The sequence below is a fragment of the Polypterus senegalus genome, chromosome 3 (assembly GCF_016835505.1).
Source record: "Polypterus senegalus isolate Bchr_013 chromosome 3, ASM1683550v1, whole genome shotgun sequence".
NCBI classification, from domain to species: Eukaryota; Metazoa; Chordata; class Cladistia; order Polypteriformes; family Polypteridae; genus Polypterus; species Polypterus senegalus.
In genome coordinates, this window is record NC_053156.1 from 21,712,061 (window position 1) to 21,732,907 (window position 20,847).

Here is a 20,847-nt window from a genome sequence, read left to right on the forward strand (position 1 = left end):
CTGCTTCACATCTTTCCCTCCTCAGTCCCTCTGTCTAGCCCAGTGTTTCCCAACTTCGGTCCTGGGGACCTCCTGTGGCTGCAGGTTTTTGTTCCAACCAGCTTCTGTTTTTAATTAGACTCTTGGGCTAATTAAGTGATGTGTTATTTCCCAAGTTCTGTATTTTGGGAACAATATAGAAATTAGAAAACTAAGTTTGGTAAAATATGTACAGTATATATATATATATAGTACCAAGCAGTTATATGGGAATAATGTATTATTTTAATTTTTAACAATATTTTCATCTTGATTTTCATTCTAAATTTCTAGGTGTTCTAATTGTTTAATGAATCCATTATTTACTAATTAGTGGGTCTGATGCTAAAGTAGTTGCAGCCTTTGATTATTCAGTGTTGTTTTTCAGTGTTTCTGCTCTTCTCATTTTAAATTGCCAATAAGATACAACGAAGGGGAAAACTGTACAGAGAAAGGGCAAAATATAATGAAATCAACAAAAGAGAGTTAAGCATTTAAATCTATAGCAAAAGAGAAATATTGCTAAATGTCTTATAAAAGTAAAAATCATGTTGCTGTGCTTTTCTAAATGTAGAATAAAATAAAAATAATACCAGCTAATTAAATGAGATCAGTGCTATCAGGTGTTGTCACTGATTAGGAATCTGGTTGGAACAAAAACCTGCAGCCACAGTGGGTCCCCAGGACTGAGGCTGGGAAACGCTGGTCTAGCCAATCGGTAAAGGTCTAAACCCTTAGTGTCCAACCTCTCATACAAATCATCAAACACCTTTACTTTAGCTTTTGCCACCTCTCTCTTCAACTTATACCTTACCTCCTTGTATTCCTGTCGACTTTCTTAATCCCACTTCTTCTTCGCCAACCTCTTGCTCTGTATACTATCCTGTACTTGCCAATATTACCACCAGGTTCCTTTGTCCTCCTTTCTCTGTCAAAATATCACACCAGGCCCTCTTCTGGCTGTTTCCCTTACAACCTCTGCTTTCCCAGCTGTCTGGTAACTTTTCAGTGCCACCTGTCTTATCTCCTTCCTGAATTCCACGTTACAGTCTTCCTTTTTTCAACTTCAACCATTTGAACCTTTGCTCTGCCCTCATCCTCCTCCTCTTCTTGATCTCCAACGTCATCCAACAGACCACCATCCTATGTTGTTTAACTATGGTTTCCCCTGCCACGATTTTGCAGTCTCCAAACTCCTTCAAACTGATTCTCCTACACAGGATAAAATTCACCTGTGTGCATCTTCCTTTGCTCTTGTACATCACCCTGTGTACCTCCCACTTCTTAAAATATATAATCACCACAGCCATGTCCATTCTTCTTGCAAAATTCGCTACCATCTGACCTTCTTCATTCCTCTCCTTGACACCATATTTACTACTTTCTCTCCACTTTATCCAACTCACTCCAGAAAAATTTCTTTCTCATCCATCGCACACCCAACTTGCAGGGCATATGCACGAATAACATTCATCATCACATCTTCACTTTCCAGCTTCTTAATCAACACTGTGTCCAAAACTCCTTTCACCCCTAAACCAATCTTGACAAACTGCTCCTTCAGGATAACCTTTTCCTCATTTCTCCTTGTCTTTGTAGGTGTCCTCAATTCCAAAGCACAATTTTTTATTTTTTATTGTTTAAAACTCTTGCACAGATTCTTGCTTCCTCACCACATTCCCGAAGTTGGAGTAGGTGATGACACAAGGGAAGGAGCAAACAAGAAAAAGAGTCTTTAAGCAGCTACAGTACTGTAAAACAAACACAGGAATTCAGAGGAGAGTCTCTGCACATTGCCATTGAAAAAGAGATCAAGAGCGACTTTATGACTGATACCTGAGGTGGGCAGTAATGAATACCAACTTGAGTAGTGGAAAACACAAGAAGTACATCTTCTCAATTTGGGGAAACTTGCAAAAAAGTACCAGTGCATCCCTGTTTCAAGCAGTCCTTCAGGGAAGGCTTTCAGCACCGTTTGTACCAGGAAACCGGGCTGCTCTGAGGCCAGATACTGTGGACAGAACGGTGTTTCTGTCACACAACTTGAAGTTTCCTCAGTAGAAAGCATGTTACATTTTTGTTCTTGCTCGTAGGCTGCACAATTCACCTTATGGCAGAGCAGTTTATGTTAATCCAGACTGTAATGTTCATACCCTATAGTTGAATTATTCTTAGTATTTTATTCCCTTTGGATTTATACCTCATTTACTTTAAGGGTGTCTGTTTAAATTGCTCTCATTATAATTGCAGCTGTGTTTACCTAAAAATACCAAAGTTCTGCAGCTTCAGTATGCTTCACAGGATTCTGGCAGTTCAATAAAAATAGAGAAAAAGCTGGTATGGCAAAGTAAAGAAAAGTTCTGTGTAAAGTTTATATATGTTGTTCTTTAAGTTTTCTAATATAGTTGAACCATTTATACAATACAATACAATACAGTTTATTTTTGTATATCCCAAAATCACACAGGAAGTGCCGCAATGGGCTTTAACAGGCCCTGCCTCTTGACAGCCCCCCAGCCTTGACTCTCTGAGAAGTCAAGGAAAAACTCCCAAAAAAACCTTGTAGGGAAAAATGGAAGAAACCTTGGGAAAGGCAGTTCAAAGAGAGACCCCTTTCCAGGTAGGTTGGGCGTGCAGTGTCAAAAGAAGGGGGTCAATATAATACAATACACAGAACAGAACAAATCCTTAATAAAGCATAATAATAAAAATTTTAGAAGTACGGAGCAGAATTTAACAGTAGATGATATCACATAATAAGATTTGGATATTTTTAGAGTCCTGGAGACCTCATCCATCAAGCTGCCTCCCCATTTGGCCATTCCATGGCTGAAGCGCTGTTTCGCCAGCCAATCCGATGAAAGGACCCCTTTTTCCCATGATTCATGTGATCCTCCATCAGGGATGACTTTACCACAGGCAGGCAAACAACTTGGCAGGTGGGCCGTGGCACCAAGAGCCACATTTGAGTACCGAGAACAGAAACAGAATAGGTGAGGGTTAGTAACAAATTATAACAATCATGGGTAACACTTTATAATAACTGCACACTATGAAGCATTAGTTAAGCATAACTAAATACTTTGTTCATCTTTTAGAAAGTATCGCTTCCACATTAATTGGCATTAGCAACCACTTTATAAATGCCATTATAAATGCTTTAGTACTGATTCTTTGAAAAATATTAATTATTAGTTAATTGATCATTAATAAAGCATCGTAAATGCAGTTATCAAAGACATTATAAATATGCTTTGTGATTAGTACTAAAGCATTTATAATGGCATTTATAAAGTGGTTGCTAATGCCAATTAATGTGGAAGCGATGCTTTCTAAATGATGAACAAAGTATTTTCAACTGCACACTATGAAGCATTAGTTAATTGATCATTAATAAAGCATCGTAAATGCAGTTATCAAAGACATAAATATACTTTGTGATTAGTACTAAAGCATTTATAATGGCATTTATAAAGTTGTTGCTAATGCCAATTAATGTGGAAGCGATGCTTTCTAAATGATGAACAAAGTATTTAGTCATGCTTAACTAATGCTTCATAGTGTGCAGTTATTATAAAGTGTTACCCAATCATGTTACTTATGTTTTAGTGCTAATGACTAACAACAGAGATGCAATATGTACAGTTAATCAGAATATGCTAAACTGAAGTAGTGAGTCTTCAGCCGAGATTTAAAGGCTGGGACCGAAGGGGCATCTCTTATTGTAGCAGGCAGACCATTCCACAGTGTAACTAAAAGCTCGACCTCCCACTGTTATTTTATTAATCCTTGGAGTCATAAGCAGACCGGCATCTTGAGATCTTAATGTGCGCTCAGGTTTGTAAGTCATGATAAGTTCAGACAAGTAATTCGGACCTTGGCCATTTAATGCTTTATATGTTAAAAGGAGGACCATTTCTAAATGGTCAGAAAACTGTATGCCTATCCCACTTACAAAGTGCAAGTGGGTCTTTCAGTCCTGCTAGCAATAAGACTAATTCTAAACACACACTGACTTAATTAATACGCTGTATCATAGATATAGATAAGAAGGGTCTATCTCATGTTAACTTCAGGGGTAAAAGGTTGTACCATAATCTATAATTTATCTATAAGTAAATTATATTCAATTCAAATTATTCAAACACTAATATAAGATTTAACATAAAGCAATAACATTTTAAGATTGTCTCTTACAATAATAGTTTTGTTGGTCTTTTACGTAAATAACGTAGGCCACTTTGAAATGGTATGAATTGTTTGATCTCAGTAATACTTTGACTGGTGATTTTAATGTTTTCATGTTACTTAACGTCAGTTTTAAGTAAATAAGTAAAACATGTTTTCCTTAACTGTTCTTTCCATTAATCTCATTGTTAAACTACAATAGGTCAGGTCAGGTTAGGTCATGTCAGGTTGAGGAGAATGTGGTACAGCATATTGCTTGGCCTGGTCCAGCTGCATGGGTCCCGAACAAATAAAGTTTATGCGAGCCGGATCACCTTTGGGGCATCGCACCACATGGCTGTAGTGCCATAACTGATGCTCCCTCACAATGCAGGTAATGTGTCTCATTCGGGACTCGATGAGCAACTGCTTATTTCACACAAAGTTAAAGCAGCAGTACCCAAGGATTCTCTAAAGACACACAGTACTGAACGAGTCAAGTCGTCCTCTCAGGTCACAGGATATCGTCCATGTCTCGCAACCATATAGCAAGACAGGAAGCACCAGGACTCTAAAGACTTGGACCATTATTTACCCTTTTGCATAAATACAGCCCTTTCTATCTTTCCAGCAACCTCATGACCCCCCATGCTCTCCCAATCCGCCTATTGATCACATAGGAAGAGTCACCAGAGACATGAACATCGCTGCCAAGGTAAGTAAACCTCACAACAAGGTTGACACTTTCTCTGCAGACAGACACACTGCTGATCGCTGTGCCCAAGTGGTCATTAAAGGCCTGGATGTTTGGTTTTTCAATCCAGGACATTTCCAAACAAAGACACTCAGACTTCTCACTCAGTCTCTCGAGTGTCCTGATCAGAGCTTCCAAAGACTCCACGAAAATCACAGCATTGTCAGCAAATTCCAGATCAATAAATCTTTATCTACCAACAGACACCCCACAATAAATATCCTATTAAAAAGACAAAGCTAGATCAATAAGACTTTTACAAATATATTTTTAAAGGAAGCAAATATTGTTTATCGTTATCATCAAAATCCCAGAAAATGCAGAGATATTTTCTGCCAATATCGCAGTTCTTCAAACTTTACACTGATCTGAGACAACTACAAAAAGCAAAACCTGCTCATTTTCACAATTTGAACCAGGTGTGCATTAAATGGTTTATGGCATTATTGAGCATTATTGGGGGAAGAAGACTGGAGACACCCGGAGGGCTTCCGGGTGCGCAGTCGGTACTTCCGCCACACGGGGGTGTGTCCGTGGGGGATTGGCGGGAAACAGCTGAAGCCCATCCAGGTTGTGATAAAATGGGCCGCCTCCCTCCGTTCATTAGCAAGAGTCGGGTGGAAGAGGACGGAGCTTGGAGAGAGGAGAGGAGGCGGACAGAAAGGCATTTTGTGACTGTGAGGCCTGGACTTTGGGGGATCAGTGCTGGAGGCACTGGGTAGTGCACTGAACGTATTTGTAAATAGTTTGTTAATTAAGGAGCGTGTTGGGTGAAACAACGATGTCCGCCTGTCTGTGTCTGGGTCCAGTTCCACACAGCACACACACAGTAAGTCATATCAACACATCTGCTCAAGTGTTTCACTTTTGATTCTCAGGTAGCAAGTGCTGCCTCATATGCACATGAGACTTGTTCACTGGTGATATGACCCATCACTGCTACCACCACTAAAGGGATCAACACAGCTGTGGGAGATTCTTTTATTGTTTTCCTAACTGTCTTTGCTTCACAGAGCGCCCACTTCATAATCCCACCCAAACCTTACCTCCCAAAAAGCCACACTATTATTTCATGTTAGTATTTGTGCTCGTTTCTGAGTTTCAGTTTGGTCGAGGCAGGGACAGTGGAGTTGGGGATAAAAGAGGTGTAGGGAATGTATGCTGTTATACCACGAGCAAACCACATTGCTGAAATGCCTAGTTTGTCTCATGTGCTCACAACAGTGTGATACATTTACATTCAATCAAAGGGGGGTGTTCTCACATGAAAGTTCGAGAGCTACAGTGTAACAGTATTCACAGGAATGCTAAGAAAAACTGCCTGTATTTTGAGTTGAAATTTAAAAAGCACCGCTCAGTAAACTGACATAGGAAAAAAACGCAGCAGACAGTGTCCAGGTATGGTAATTAAACCCATGACACTCGAACTAAAAAACTGAACATCACAAAGCAGCAAATTATACTAATAGCAGTGCTTAAAAATTAAGGGTAGCATTAAGTCCATCATCAAACACATTACTTTCAAAAGAGTCAAAACTGTGATTAGAATCTCAGTCTATCTTTATGCATAATGATAAGTAAAGATGAGCTGTTGCAAAAGCCAATCATTGCCTGTCTTTTACACACAGCTGTGACATGTAATATAAATGACCAATCATAGACAATTATACAACATTAGAATGGGCTGAAACTCGGCTATTCAATGGTAATGCGTTTTTCACTGTTTAAGTCTAGAATAGGTGAGATCTTTGATAAAAATAAACTTCCCACAGTTGTGACAAGCTGCTTGCCTTGGGGTATACATGTGAAAAATGCATATTTTAACAAGAGCGAGCAGACAAAATGGGAACTCATTATTTATTTTAAAGAAGGCATTCTTGGGTACGTAAAAGTACTATTATTGCTTTTGATTGGTTTATGCAGCATACACAAACAACCAGACAGAACTACTAGACTACAACTAGACAGAAGGAAAGTTTTTAATGGGGCCCACAGGATTAGGTACCTCAATATACATATATGTATATCAAACATTTTGCATATTTTTATTCAAACAGGAAAAATATAACTATATCATTTAACTAACACACAATTTGATTTCTGAAGTCTTTAACTACAAGTAATGTCTGTTGCACCAGGATTGCCTCACCCACTTCACATTGCTATCAATGTGGGCATCATTTATGAAATGGCCCACATAATTTTTAAACATATTTACGAGGATGTCACACACGTGCGACTAGGAAGGAGCTGAACGGACCAAGTGGAGGTAATTACCCACCAGGCCAGGGGGTGTCGGGGTGCACTAAACCTACCTCTGTTATCACTGCAGGCTAAATACGGGAAAACCTGCCTGATTTGACATTACCTACGGTTCTGGCATCCAAACTGATGTAATTTCCAGTTCCGCTACCCAGACTGACAGCACTTCCAGATCTGGTCAGATGACATCACTTCTGGTTCATGGCTTATAAAGCCACCATCTTTCAAAACCTCATTAGTTCAGTCCTGGAACTCAATAAAACCACTGCAAATTTGTTTTCTTTACTCTTGTGCAGCCAGGGACAACATACGGGTGGCTGCCCCAAACCTTTATCGTGTGTTGAGACTGTTTCTTTCACAAGTATTACAATGCTAATTTTTAATATTTGTTGTGAAATTATATATTGCAAATACTGATAGTAATCATCACAAAAAATTATTTTCATCACATGTTGAAGTTATAAGAAAGAAGTTATAAGTTTTAGCTCTTCTTGACTCTATTTATAAAAGAGTCAATCTTTTCTCTTTTTTCCTTACTTTTCTGAGCACCACTTTTGTATACACATTTCATTATGAAAGATATGACAATTCTTTGTAATATCCTTTTTGTTGGGACAAAAAGAAATACCAAAAATGAACTCACTTATTCAAAAGTATGTTGCAGCACACCCCACTGTATACATGTGTATGTATGTATACTCGCGATCAAATTAAATGATCATAAAACAATTACTTTTTAGTGTCTACTTTAAAAACTATCCATAATAAGAGATTAATTTCCCATTTGTTTAAAAACAATTATACTTGGATTGCGAATATGTATGAATATTATATTGGCTAAACATAGCACAGGAATTAGAAGGGAAGTTTAAAATAACTTTTTGATCACGAGTGTAGCTGTATAACAAGTGATTAAAAAAATACCTCACATATGGCCATGGAATTGAAGGAGAAAATATTGCATGTCTGGAATTAATTCGGACAACAATCAAATGTGTCTTAACCAACTGTCACCAAATGACACTTCTAATGTATCATCCAAAAAATTAGAGTTTAGGGCGGGCTGTGAAATAAAATTTCATAACTTATTTTGTATTACATGTGTTGCTATTACATTGACATTTATTTTGTTGTCACAGTAACACCAGCGTAATGCTTCTAAATTTCTGATTACATCTGTTATTTATTATTTTGAGGTTAGACGTTTTGATAACATATAAATTATTTTTGAAATAAGCTAAGACATCAGTTATTTTTTCGCAGCCACCCTAAATATGAAAATTTTTCGATTATAAGATAATTTCAAATAAACAAACGTGATTTTCTTATATCCATGCCTCAGGTATTTTTTAAAAATCAGTCCTTACTTTTCAGGTAGCTATATTTATACATTTGAGGAATGCCATACTTATAACACAACTTACGTATAGTTCCATCTATGGTTTGCAACCACCAACATGAGCTGTTTTAAGATGAATATTGTCTTCTGTCTAAAAATAATACAAAACTTATGTAACTATGTCTGAGGAACTTAACCTGCCAGTGCCATAGACATATGAGATATACGAAATAAGCATATAAAGTCCTTTGGAATGGGGTTCAGTGAGGAAAGAAACAATTCAAAAATGATTTTTTGAAATAATTCAATTCAATGTATTTATCTGTTCATGGAATACAGGCTAATAACATTAGCATAAGATTCCAGCTATAATAAGATTATAGAAAAAATAAAAAATAAAACATCACTCATTTATGAGTAAAAAAGAACAAAGTGGGAAAAGGGAAACTACTTTATAAAAAAGTACAGTACAGAACAGTGCAAGGCAAAGTGGAAATATCAGTAATGCTGAACGTGTAATGTGCCAGCTTCAGACTCATGGAGTCTCCACCCAATGAATAACACTGGGGTTTTTAGTGGGACATGGGGTAGAGTATCTGAGAAGTAAAGCAACACATAATCATTCAACACTATTGTTATGTAGACAAATGTATAATCCACCTGAAGCTGAGCATGTTTAGGATGAGAGAATAAGTTGGGAAATCTTGGGTTGCTGCTGGAAAATGTGTTGGTGAGGCCAGCAAGAGGCATCCCTGAGCGTCTATTGAAAAGAGTAGGGTGTTCCCGATGTACTGGCGAAAATACACACCACAGTCTGACCATTCTGGCCCACTGATCATCCTCTGTCTCTAACAGTCTATTTCTTTCAACCCTATAGTACCTAATAGCTAATGTACAGGGAGGGTATTAGCATAAAATGATGACTGTCAAATCATCAAGGGTATGGGAGGTATAGTTAACCCTCATATCCCCAAAGTAATGCACATGAACTTAACTGTTGACACTAATTTGGCGAGTCAGTGTAAGCGTGAGTGTGTATATGACCATGCACTTTGATGAACAGCCATCCAACTTGCAGTTGAATTCGGCCTGTTATTTTAATAGGCTAAGCTGAACAGGAGCAATTTTTAATCTGCTGTCATTTTTTAAATATTACATTCTTGGAAGATTTAATTATATATTAAATATTATTAATTAATTGATTGATTTTTTTTTTTTTACTGTTTTATTCCATTCATGGTCATGAGAAACCTGAGATAAGCAATATATATTAAATGTGTATTAATACAATTATAAAACATTTATTCATTTATTCTCACCTGCTTTTCTGATCCAGGTCGCCTGGGTCAACAGTCATAACAGTGAGGTCCATACTTCCCCATCCCCAGCCACATCTGCTAACTCATATTGTGGGATTCCCAACACGATCCCAGTCTATATGGGAGATATAATCCTCCCAACAAGTCCTGGGTCTTCCCCAGGTCGTATCCATATAACATCCACACAGACTTTCTGCACTGAGGCAGTTAATGGTAAACTGAATAAATATTTTGTTTTTTACTCAGGTATGAAGATGAAATCAACAAAAGGGCTGTAGTGGACAAATATATATTTTAACAAGTAAAATGTAATTTAGAATGTTCAGGGCCTATTTAAATAGAATAGGTTCATGGAATTTGTTAAAATTACATTTGGAAAAATACTCCATGTCACTCAAATTTGGGTAATACTGTAAGTTGATGCCACACAGTTCACAGTTGCAGCATTTGCATGCCACTTTCTTGTCTCTAGGATGTTGATGGCGCTTACATGAACAAGATTGAACTGGAGGCCAAGGTCGAGGCACTTCAAGATGAGATTAACTTCTTACGTGCCCTCTACGATGCGGTAATCTTCTTAATTTTCAGAATCATGTGAAATAATTGAAAACCTAGACATCGCACGTTGCTAATGTTTCCTCTGGTTTGGAACCACAGGAGCTCAACGAATTACAGCATCAGGTTAAAGACACCTCAGTGATTCTAGAGTTGGATAACAGCCGTACTCTTGATCTGAATGCCATCGTGGCGGAAGTGCGCGCTCAATATGAAGACATTGCTAACCGTAGCCGAGCAGAGGCTGAGAACTGGTACAAGCAGAAGGTAAGCAAAGGAGAAATGTGACGAATTATTATTAGACTCAGACATGACAGAGGAATAGAGAAGCGATTCACATATTAACATAAAAACATCTGAAGACTTTTACCATTCTTGTAGTATGAAGAGATGACATCGTCAGCTGTAAAATATGATGACGACCTGAAAAACACCAAATATGAAATTTCAGACCTGAACCGTTTCATCAACAGACTGACAGCTGACATTGAAGCACTCAAGGGACAGGTGAGCCATTAAGTTCTCAGTCTACTGTTTTATATGAACATGTATAACACACAGAAAGGTTTTCTGCGTCTTGATGCCCTGTGACTAAGAATCACAGTTTACATCAGGGTTGTCCAACTCCGGTCCTGGTGAGCCGCAGTGGCTGCTGCATTCTAATCCATTTCCTAATCAGTGACCAGTTTTTACTGCAAATTAATTTCCTTTTTTATTCATTTTAATAGCCATGTTTTTAAGGATTCAGTCCTCTGAATGTATTCCTTTCTTCTTTAAATGGCAGCCAAACAGAAATGAGACATGAAACGAGACAACAGATGACCAGCTAAACTGGGATTTCAAACTCCAACCAATTTCATTCCAGCCAGTCTCTTAATGAGAAGCTGATTCTTGCTTGTAATTTAAGCCGTTATTTAATTCCAGAGCTTGTTGCTGCTCTCATTCTGCCACAGCAGACGTTTCCAAAACTGTTGATTTTTTCTTCTATGACCACTGTCAAAATGTTTGGTAACCTGAGAGATCAACCTTATTGAGACCTCCACCTTTCTTTATTTTCAGATATTGTGTGGTGGGCACAGGTATGCTGGTCATGTGGTGAATTGTTTTGTGTCTCATTATTGTTTGGCTGCTAATAAAAGAAGAAGAGACAACAAAGTTGTCTGAGGTAAGTTCATTATAATTAAGGCAAAAAGAAGTAAATTAGCAGCAGAAACAGGTCACTGAAGAAGAAGATGGTTAGAATGAAAACCTGCAGCACCTGCGGCCCACCAGGATTGGAGTTCGACAGCAGTGGTTTACATGATTGTTAGATATAGTCCAAAACTCCACTTCATAATGGTTACCAATTCAAACATTGTTAAATTGCTTATTTCCTGTCAGAGGGCAAACCTGGAGACAGCAATCGCTAAAGCCGAGGAACATGGAGAGCTGGCTGTGAAAGATGCAAAAGCCCGCATTGCTGAGCCTTGCAGAAAGCCAAACAAGATATGGCCCTACAGGTCCGTGAATACCAGGAGCTGATGAATGTCAAGCTGGCCCTGGACATTGAGATCGCCACCTACAGGAAACTACTGGAAGGCGAGGAGAGCAGGTATGAGAGTAACTCACCTGTCACTGTGGTATACAAAGTATATAAACTGCTCAAAAAAATTAAAGGAACACTTTGAAAACACATCAGATCTCAATGGGAAAAAGAAATCCTCCTGGATATCTATACTGATATAGACTGGGTAATGTGTTAGGAACGAAAGGATGCCACATCATTTGATGGAAATGAAAATGATCAACCTACAGAGGCCTGAATTCAAAGACGCCCCAAAAATCAGAGTGAAATAAATTATGTGGCAGGCTAGTCCATTTTGCCAAAATTTAATTGCAGCAACTCCAAATTGTACGCAGCACTTTGTATGGCCCCTGTGTTCTTGTATACATGCCTGACAACATCGGTGCATGCTTCTAATGAGATGACAGATGGTGTTGTGGGGATCTCCTCCCAGATCTGGACCAGGGCATCACTGAGCTCCTGGACAGTCTGAGGTGCAACCTGGTGGCATTGGATGGACCAAAACATAATGTCCCAGAGGTGTTCTATTGGATTTAGGTCAGGAGAGTGTGGTGGCCAGTCAATGGTATCAATTCCTTTATCCTCCAGGAACTGCCTGCATACTCTCACCACATTAAGCAAGGAATTGTCGTGCACCAGGAGCCACTGTACCAGCATAGGGTCTGACAATGGGTCCAAGGATTTCATCCTGATACCTAATGGCAGCCAAGGTGCATTTGTCAAGCCTGTAGCGGTCTGTGTGACCCTCCATGGATATGCCTCCCCAGACAATCATTAACCCCCACCAAACTGCTCATGCTGAATGATGTTACAGGCAGCATAATGTTCTCCATGGCTTCTCCAGACCCTTTCACTTCTGTCACGTGCTCAGGGTGAACCTGCTCTCATCTGTAAAAAGCACAGGGCACCAGTGGTGCATCTGCCAATTCTGGTATTCTATGGCGAATGCCAATCGAGCTGCATGCTGCTGGGCAGTGAGCTCAGGGCCCATTAGAGGACATGGGGCCCTTGGGTCACCCTCATGAAGTCTTTCTGGTTGTTTGGTCAGAGACATTCACACCAGTGGCCTGCTGGAGGTCATTTTGTAGGGCTCTGGCAGTGCTCATCCTGTTCCTCCTTGCCCAAAGGAGCAGATACTGGTCTTGCTGATGGGTTATGGACCTTCTATGGCCCTCTCCAGCTCTCCTAGAGTAACTGCTTGTCTCTTAGAATCTCCTCCATGTCCTTGAGACTGTGCAGGGAGACACAGCAAACCTTCTGGCAATGACACGTATTGATGTGCCATCCTGGAGAAGTTAGACTACCTGTGCAACCTCTGTAGGGTCCAGGTATTGCCTCATGCTACCAGTAGTGACACTGACTGTAGCCAAATGCAAAACTAGTGAAGAAACAGTCAGAAAAGATGAGGAGGGAAAAATGCCAGTGGCCTCCACCTGTTAAACCATTCCTGTTTTGGGGGTCATCTCATTGTTGCCCCTCTAGTGCATCTGTTGTTAATTTCATTAACACCACAGCAGCTGAAACTGATTAACAACCCCTCTGCTACTTAACTGACCAGATTAATATCCCATAAGCTTCATTGACTTTATGCTATACTCTGATTAAAAAGTGTTCCTTTAATTCTTTTGAGCTGTATATATATATATATATATATATATATATATATATATATATTTTTTTTTTCTGTTGCTTCATTTCTTGGGAGTGTGTTTTCTTCATTGATTTGTAAATGAATATGATCAAGATAAAATCATAAAGCATTAAGATTGCAATACTGAGGCCTGAATCAACCTGTTTATCTGCCAGGCTCAGTTCAGGAGGAGGTGCAGTCACAGCAGTCCACGTCCAGTCATCTTCTACTAGCGCTTTAATGGGTAAGCAGAAGAATTGTAAATTTCTTTTTTTTTAATAGTACATTATCGGCATTTTTTTAGTGAATACAGAAAGAACCATGCTAAAACTGAAACTCTGAAGTCATAATATGACAACTATGTCCTTTTCATTTTTATAGGTGGAGGTTTTGGAGCAGGAGAAGGAATTGGAGCAGGAGGAGGTTATGGAGTAGGAGGAGGATTTGCAGCAAGTGGCAATTTAGGACTTGCAGGAGGGTACAGGACTTGGAGGAGTAATTGGAAGTGGATTTGAATGAGGCTTTGAAGCTATAATATCACTTAACTATCTTCTTTTTATTTTTAGGTGGAGGTTTTGGAATAGGAGGAGGAGGATTTGGAGCAGGAGGAGGAGGAGGAGGATTTGCAGTAGGAAGAGGAGGAGAAGGATTTGCCATATCACGTAGTGGTGGCAGTGACGACAGCATCGGAGGCAGGTCTGGTGGACGCATAACGAGCTCCTCAAGCAGTACGACTCAAATGACAAGACGCATTTAAAAAAGAATGAGTTTCTTTCCCTTTGGTTCTGTAAGCTTCCTCTTTCATCAAAGGGTACCACTCTACAACTGCAGCAACCTGAATGCTTTCTGAAAGCTTTTACCTTTTATTATTTTTTTTTATAAGCTCACCCACCCAAAAAACAGATTTTGTTTCTGCTAGAAAACACCAGATATGTGACACAGTGAGATGTGATTTAGAAAGGTTATTTAGTATTAAATGAAAAAAAAAACTTTGTAATTCTTAAAAAACGCTGTGTTACCAAATAATGCAGCTAACTAAACAATTAGGAACACTACAACAGAAGATCAGCATGTTATAAGCATTGACCACAATTAAAGGTCCTCTCAATATTTATAAAGAAGGCTTTCCCGTCAGAGCACTAAACAGAATTTCCTAAAGATAAGGAGCAAGTCCCACACACTTAGTTTTCTGGTTTAGTTCCTGCTGCCACCCACATTTCACATCTGATCAAGTAAACCTGGTCTGTACACTTTCAGCACAACAATTCATGAATAGGTAGAACTTTCCACTCTTTTTTTCTCCCAGCCCCTAAGTAAAAGTGCCGACTTGCTCAATTTCTATCCATAACCTGTGAGCAAGCAGATTTTTTTGTCAGGCTCTTCCTCATTTCAAGAAATAGGCCAGGATCTGCAGAGAACACATTTGATTACATATCAGCACACTCCAATACTTCACTACTTTACTGTACAGTAAAAAAGTAAACAATTTAACTTGTATTCTGTTATAAGAAATGTACAGCCTTATTCAGCATTCCTAACAAAATCGTTTTGAATTCATTGAAAAATAACAAATGTTTTACCAGGTGCTACTAAGACTATGACTCTGGCCAAGGGAGACTCCAAGGAGTTGCCACATGCTAGACTACAAAGAACAAATGAGATCAAGTCAGATGAAGTGTGTGTATAAACACTGGCTGGGTCATCGAGTGTCATTATTCTCAGAGACTTCAGAATGTTTCCTCAGAGTATAAGGAAGCAGCCTGTTTGACACCTTGAGGGACTCTGAAAATGGGTATTGTGTGGTTCTTAACATGGATTGTCCACTCAGGGTTACCTAGGACTATTGTTCCATGAAAGTTACTTGCTCATCAGCCTTTGTGTCTGTCATTCATATGATTATGTAAACTTCTTTGTTTTGAATGCTCTGCTACTAATCAGCCATCTAAAATAATCCTGATTCATTATTAGTGTGGAATAGCTGAAGACAAAACCCTAACAATTTCCCTCTGAAACAGATTGGCTCTGTATTGCAAGTAATTCAATATAACTGAATTGAACAAACATGTGGTGGTGTATTGTTTGACATTTGTGCGTATATCAAGCCAAGTACATAGACATGTGATTTTCATTTTTGGCAGTTACCTTAAAATAGACTTTACATATCCTTTTCAAGCTATAAATAACCAACTGTCACAAAAGAAAATGCAGCCCATGCAACACTGTATGTAGCAAGAACTAGTGTTATGGTGTAATAGTGCCATTCTATTATATATTTACATGTATATAATGAGTTATCCCAACAGATAAAGGCTGCTTTGGGTATTAAAGCACACCTCTACACAGCACTGGGGGCAATCAGGTGCTCCCAGGGTGTGATAATCTGTGCATATTGAAGGCTGCTGCTAAGAGAAGTTCCTAAAGGCACTATGGCGACAGGAAACAAAGGACTTCCAGAAAACTTATCAACCTGTCAGCTGGGATCATACAAGCCAGCTTGTTGTATTAGAAACTCCCTGTGCGAAAGAGAAGGGAAAAGAAGGCAATTCAAAGTTAAGCTTTATCCCCTGGTATTACAGTTGATAACAAGCTAACAAAAGTGAAGTTCAGGATGAAAAATGAAAATGCTCTCCCACCTGATTAGAATACATTTTTAATTTTCTAAACAGCAATGGGTTTTCAAAATGTTTTAAACTACAAGATATCAGATCACAAACAAAACCAAAACACAAGGCTAAAAAAAGTCAGAAAATGACAGAGGCTGGTGTGCCAATGTGCCTAAAATATCCAATATTTTAATAACTGGCTATCTTACTACTAACAATGTCATTTAGTCTGTTGTGTAATAACAGAAACAGAAGCATACAGACTGACAGACAGCAGGGAAACTGAGAGCATTCGAGGATTGACTCTTGACTCACTGGTGACTGAAAAGATGATGATGGCAATATTAGAGTTCATCGTAACTGATGCTGCCCATCCTCTCCTTGTTGTTGTGAAGCTTCTTTAGTCACCAGCTCATTTCATTTCGGTTTGCTAAGAGACACTACTCCACTTATACATCTGTCACACTGTTTAATGCCTCCTTTCTTCATTTTTTAGACTAATCTCCCAGCAACCTGTACTAGAAAAGGTGGTAGAAAATGAATTAATAAAAGGGGATTTCTATTATCAAACAAAATAAGTTAAAGTCATCATGGAACACACCGCACAGCAAATTACTGTGCGTGTGGTAAATACATGTTACAATGGGATAACTTAAAGTCACATATAATCACGTTTGCTTTCATTCCTCCTTCATATTGCTTGAGTACCTTTATTTTTGTGTTGAGATCAATTGAAATTTTCTATCTGTAATTATAAGATAAATGTAACTGAACATTGTCGAAACAGCTATAGGTAATAAACTAAGATCGAGATTAATGAGTCATGGCGTATGGAGCAGGTGTGGCAAAAATTGTTGTCCCTCTTTAAAATGAAATTTAAGTGAAATTGATCTAGTATGTAGCTCCAGACATGTCAGGCAAAAAAATATAACAGTTGGAACGAATTATTAATCCGTTCAAACTAATAATTTTCATTTCCGTAAGAAGCACATGCCTATTTTATTCTGCTTCTTTTAGCTGCTCCTGTTAGGTGTCGCTACAGCAGATCTTAATCAACACTGTGTCCAAAACTCTTTTCACCCCTAAAATATACAACAAATTGTTCCTTCAGGATAACCTCTACCCCATTTCTGCTTTCATCCACTCCATGCCTATTGAGCGTGTTTTATTTTATAAGATATCTTTGTTGGGGTCCTCAATTCTAAAGCACACTTTCATTCTTTATTGTTAAAAACTCTTCCACAAATTCCTGCCTCCTCACCCTATTCCAGAAAATGGAGTAGGTGATGACACAAGGGAAGGAGAAAGCATGAAAAAAAGTCTTTAAGCAGCTACAGTACTGTAAAACAAACACAGGAATTCAGAGGAGAGTCTCTGCACATTGCCATTGAAAAAGAGATCAAGAGCGACTTTATGACTGATACCTGAGGTGGGCAGTAATGAATACCAACTTGAGTGGTGGAAAACACAAGAAGTACATTTCCTCAATTTGGGACTTGCAAAAAAGTACCAGTGCATCCCTGTTTCAAGCAGGCCTTCTGGGAAGGCTTTCAGCACCGTTTGTACCAGGAAACCGGGCTGCTCTGAAGCCAGATACTGTGGACAGGCTGGTGTTTCTGTCACAAAAGTTGAAGTTTACTCAGTAGAATTTCACAATTGATTCATTATTTTTCTTATATCTTTTGTGTAATATTGGGCAGAACTTGAAGTTAATAATTTTTTTTAGTGTTATTGGTTTGGGTTTTTTTGTATCTTTGTGCAACATACAACATAAATTTATAAAAGCTATTTTTAACCTGTGCAGTATTTGACAGAAATTTGGATTTTTACACTATAGTACAGCATGTTACATTTTTGTTCTTGCTCCTAGGCTGCACAATTCACCTTATGGCAGAGCAGTTTATGTTAATCCAGACTGTAATGTTCATACCCTATAGTTGAATTATGCTCAGTATTTTATTCCCTTTGGATTTATACCTTGTTTACTTTAAGGGTGTCTGTTTAAATTGCTCTCATTATAATTGCAGCTGTGTTTACCTGAAAATACCAAAGTTCTGCAGCTTTAGGATGCTTCACGGGATTCTGGCAATTCACATAGAAATACAGAAAAAGCTGGTATTGAAAAGTAAAGTTCTACTTACAGCTTATATATGTTGTTTGTTCTTTAAGTTTTCTAATACAGTTGAACCATTTCTAAATAGTCAGAAAACTGTATGCCTATCCCACTTACAAAGTGCAAGTAGGTCTTTCAGTCCTGCTAGCAATAAGACTTATTCTAAACACACACTGACTTAATTAATACACAGTATCATAGATATAGCTAAAAAGGGTCAATCTTATGTTTACTTCAGGGGTAAAAGACTGTACCATAATCTATAATCTATCTATAAGTAAATTATATTCCATTCAAATTAATCAAACACTAATATAAGATTTAACTTACACCATTATCATTTTAAGATTGTCTCTTACAATAACAGTTTTGTTGGTCTTTTACGTAAATCCTATAGGCCATTTTGAAATGGTTTGCATTGTTTGATCTCAGTAATACTTTGACTGATGATTTAAATGTTTTCATGTTATTTAACGTCAGGTTAGGTTAGGTCAGGTTGGGGAGAATGCAGTGGTACAGCATATTGCTTGGCCTTGTTCAGCAGCTTGGGTCCCCAACAAATTAGGGTTATGTGAGCCAATCACCTTTGGGGCATCGCACCACATGGCCGTAGTGCAATAACTGATGCTCCCTCACAATGCAGGTAATGTGTCTCATTTGGGACTCCATGAGCAACTGCTCATTTCACACAAAGTTAAACCAGCAGTACCCAAGGATTCTCTGAAGACACACAGTACTGAACGAGTCAGTCGTCCTCTCAGGTCACTGGACAGCGTCCATGTCTCACAACCATATAGCAAGACAGGACGCACCAGAATTCTAAAGACTTGGACCTTTATCCTTTTGCATAGATACACCCCTTCCCACCTTTCCAGTGACCTCATGAGCCCCCATGCTCTCCCAATCTGTCTAATGATCACATAGGAAGAGTCACAAGAGACATGAACATCACTGCCGAGGTAAGTAAACCTCACAACAAGGTTGATAATCTGAAGATGTACACAGACTCTGTGAATGGCTACATCTCCAAATGCATAGAATAGTGGTTCTCAACCTGAGGGTGGGCCCCCCAGGGGGGCGTGAAGTAACAAAAAGGGGGGCGCGAAGATGTGAAAAAAAGAAAACAAAAAATCAAAAATATGAAAAAAACATTTGTTGAAACCAAAACAAATTAACTTAAACTACATTCTGATATTAGGACAATAAATATAGAGTTAGATAAATATCGATAAAAGTTAAGTAGGTATAATAAAATATACATCTACATTTCAAAAAAATGTTAAGGGGAGTCGTGATTAAAACTGTTATGAAAACTCGGGTCGCAAATACTTAAAGGTTGAGAAATGCTGGCATAGAGGATGTTACTGTTACCAAGGATGTTACCACAAGAGCCAACCAAAAGCCCTGGATGATAAGAGATATACACAAGCTGCTCAAGATCAGAAATGTAGCCATCAGATCTGGAGATAAGGCCACCCTCAGGGTGGCCAGAACCAACCTGTCTCGTGCTATAAGGAGAGCTAAGTGGGCATACACACAGAGGATTAATAAACATGTTGTATGTGGCAGGGCGTTCAGATGATTACAAACTACAAGCCCAACCCAGATAGCAGTGATGGTGATGCCTCCCTACCGGATGAACTGAACAACTTCTTCGCATGGTTTGAGGCACAAAATAAAGAGCCTGTGAGAAAAGTAACACCTCCCACCACTGACCAGGCACTCTGTCTCTCCACAACTGACGTGAAGATGACTCTATCCAGAGTCAATCCATGCAAGGCTGCAGGACCTGACAACATACTTAGTTGTGTGCTCAAAGAATGTGCTAGTCAATTGGCTGGTGTCCTCACAGACATCTTCAACACATCTCTGAGCCATCATGCTTCAGGTCAACCACCATCATACCAGTGCTGAAGAAATCATCAGTGACATGCTTGAATGACTACCGACCAGTTGCACTCACGGTAATCATCATGAAGTGCTTCGAGAGGTTAGTCATGTCACACATAAAGACTAATCTCCCTGCCTCCCTTGACCCTCTTCAGTTTGCATACCACTCAAACAGGTCAACTGAGGATGCCATATGCTCTGCCCTTCACCTCTCCCTGACACATCTTGATAAAAAAAGACACATATGTCAGGATGCTATTCATAGACTTTAGCCTGACTTTAGAATTAGAATTAGAACAATCTAGACGAGAACAGGCCATTCAGCCCAACAAAGCTCGCCAGTCCTATCCACTTGTTTCCTCCAAGAAAACATCAAGTCGAGTTTTGAAAGTCCCTAACGTCTTACTGTCTACCACACTACTTGGTAGCTTATTCCAAGTGTCTATCGTTCTTTCTGTAAAGAAAAACTTCCTAATGTTTGTGCGAAATTTACCCTTAACAAGTTTCCAACTGTGTCCCCGTGTTCTTGATGAGCTCATTTTAAAATACAAGTCTCGATCCACTGTACTAATTCCCTTCATAATTTTAAACACTTCAATCATGTCACCTCTTAATCTTCTTTTGCTTAAACTG

The 20,847-nt window shown here is 38.8% G+C and overlaps 1 pseudogene; it reads left to right on the top strand.

Moving 5' to 3' along the window:
* The window catches only part of LOC120526431, a 33,518-nt pseudogene extending 19,138 nt beyond the window's left edge, over positions 1 to 14,380 (top strand).
* Positions 14,381 to 20,847: the final 6,467 nt, after the last annotated feature.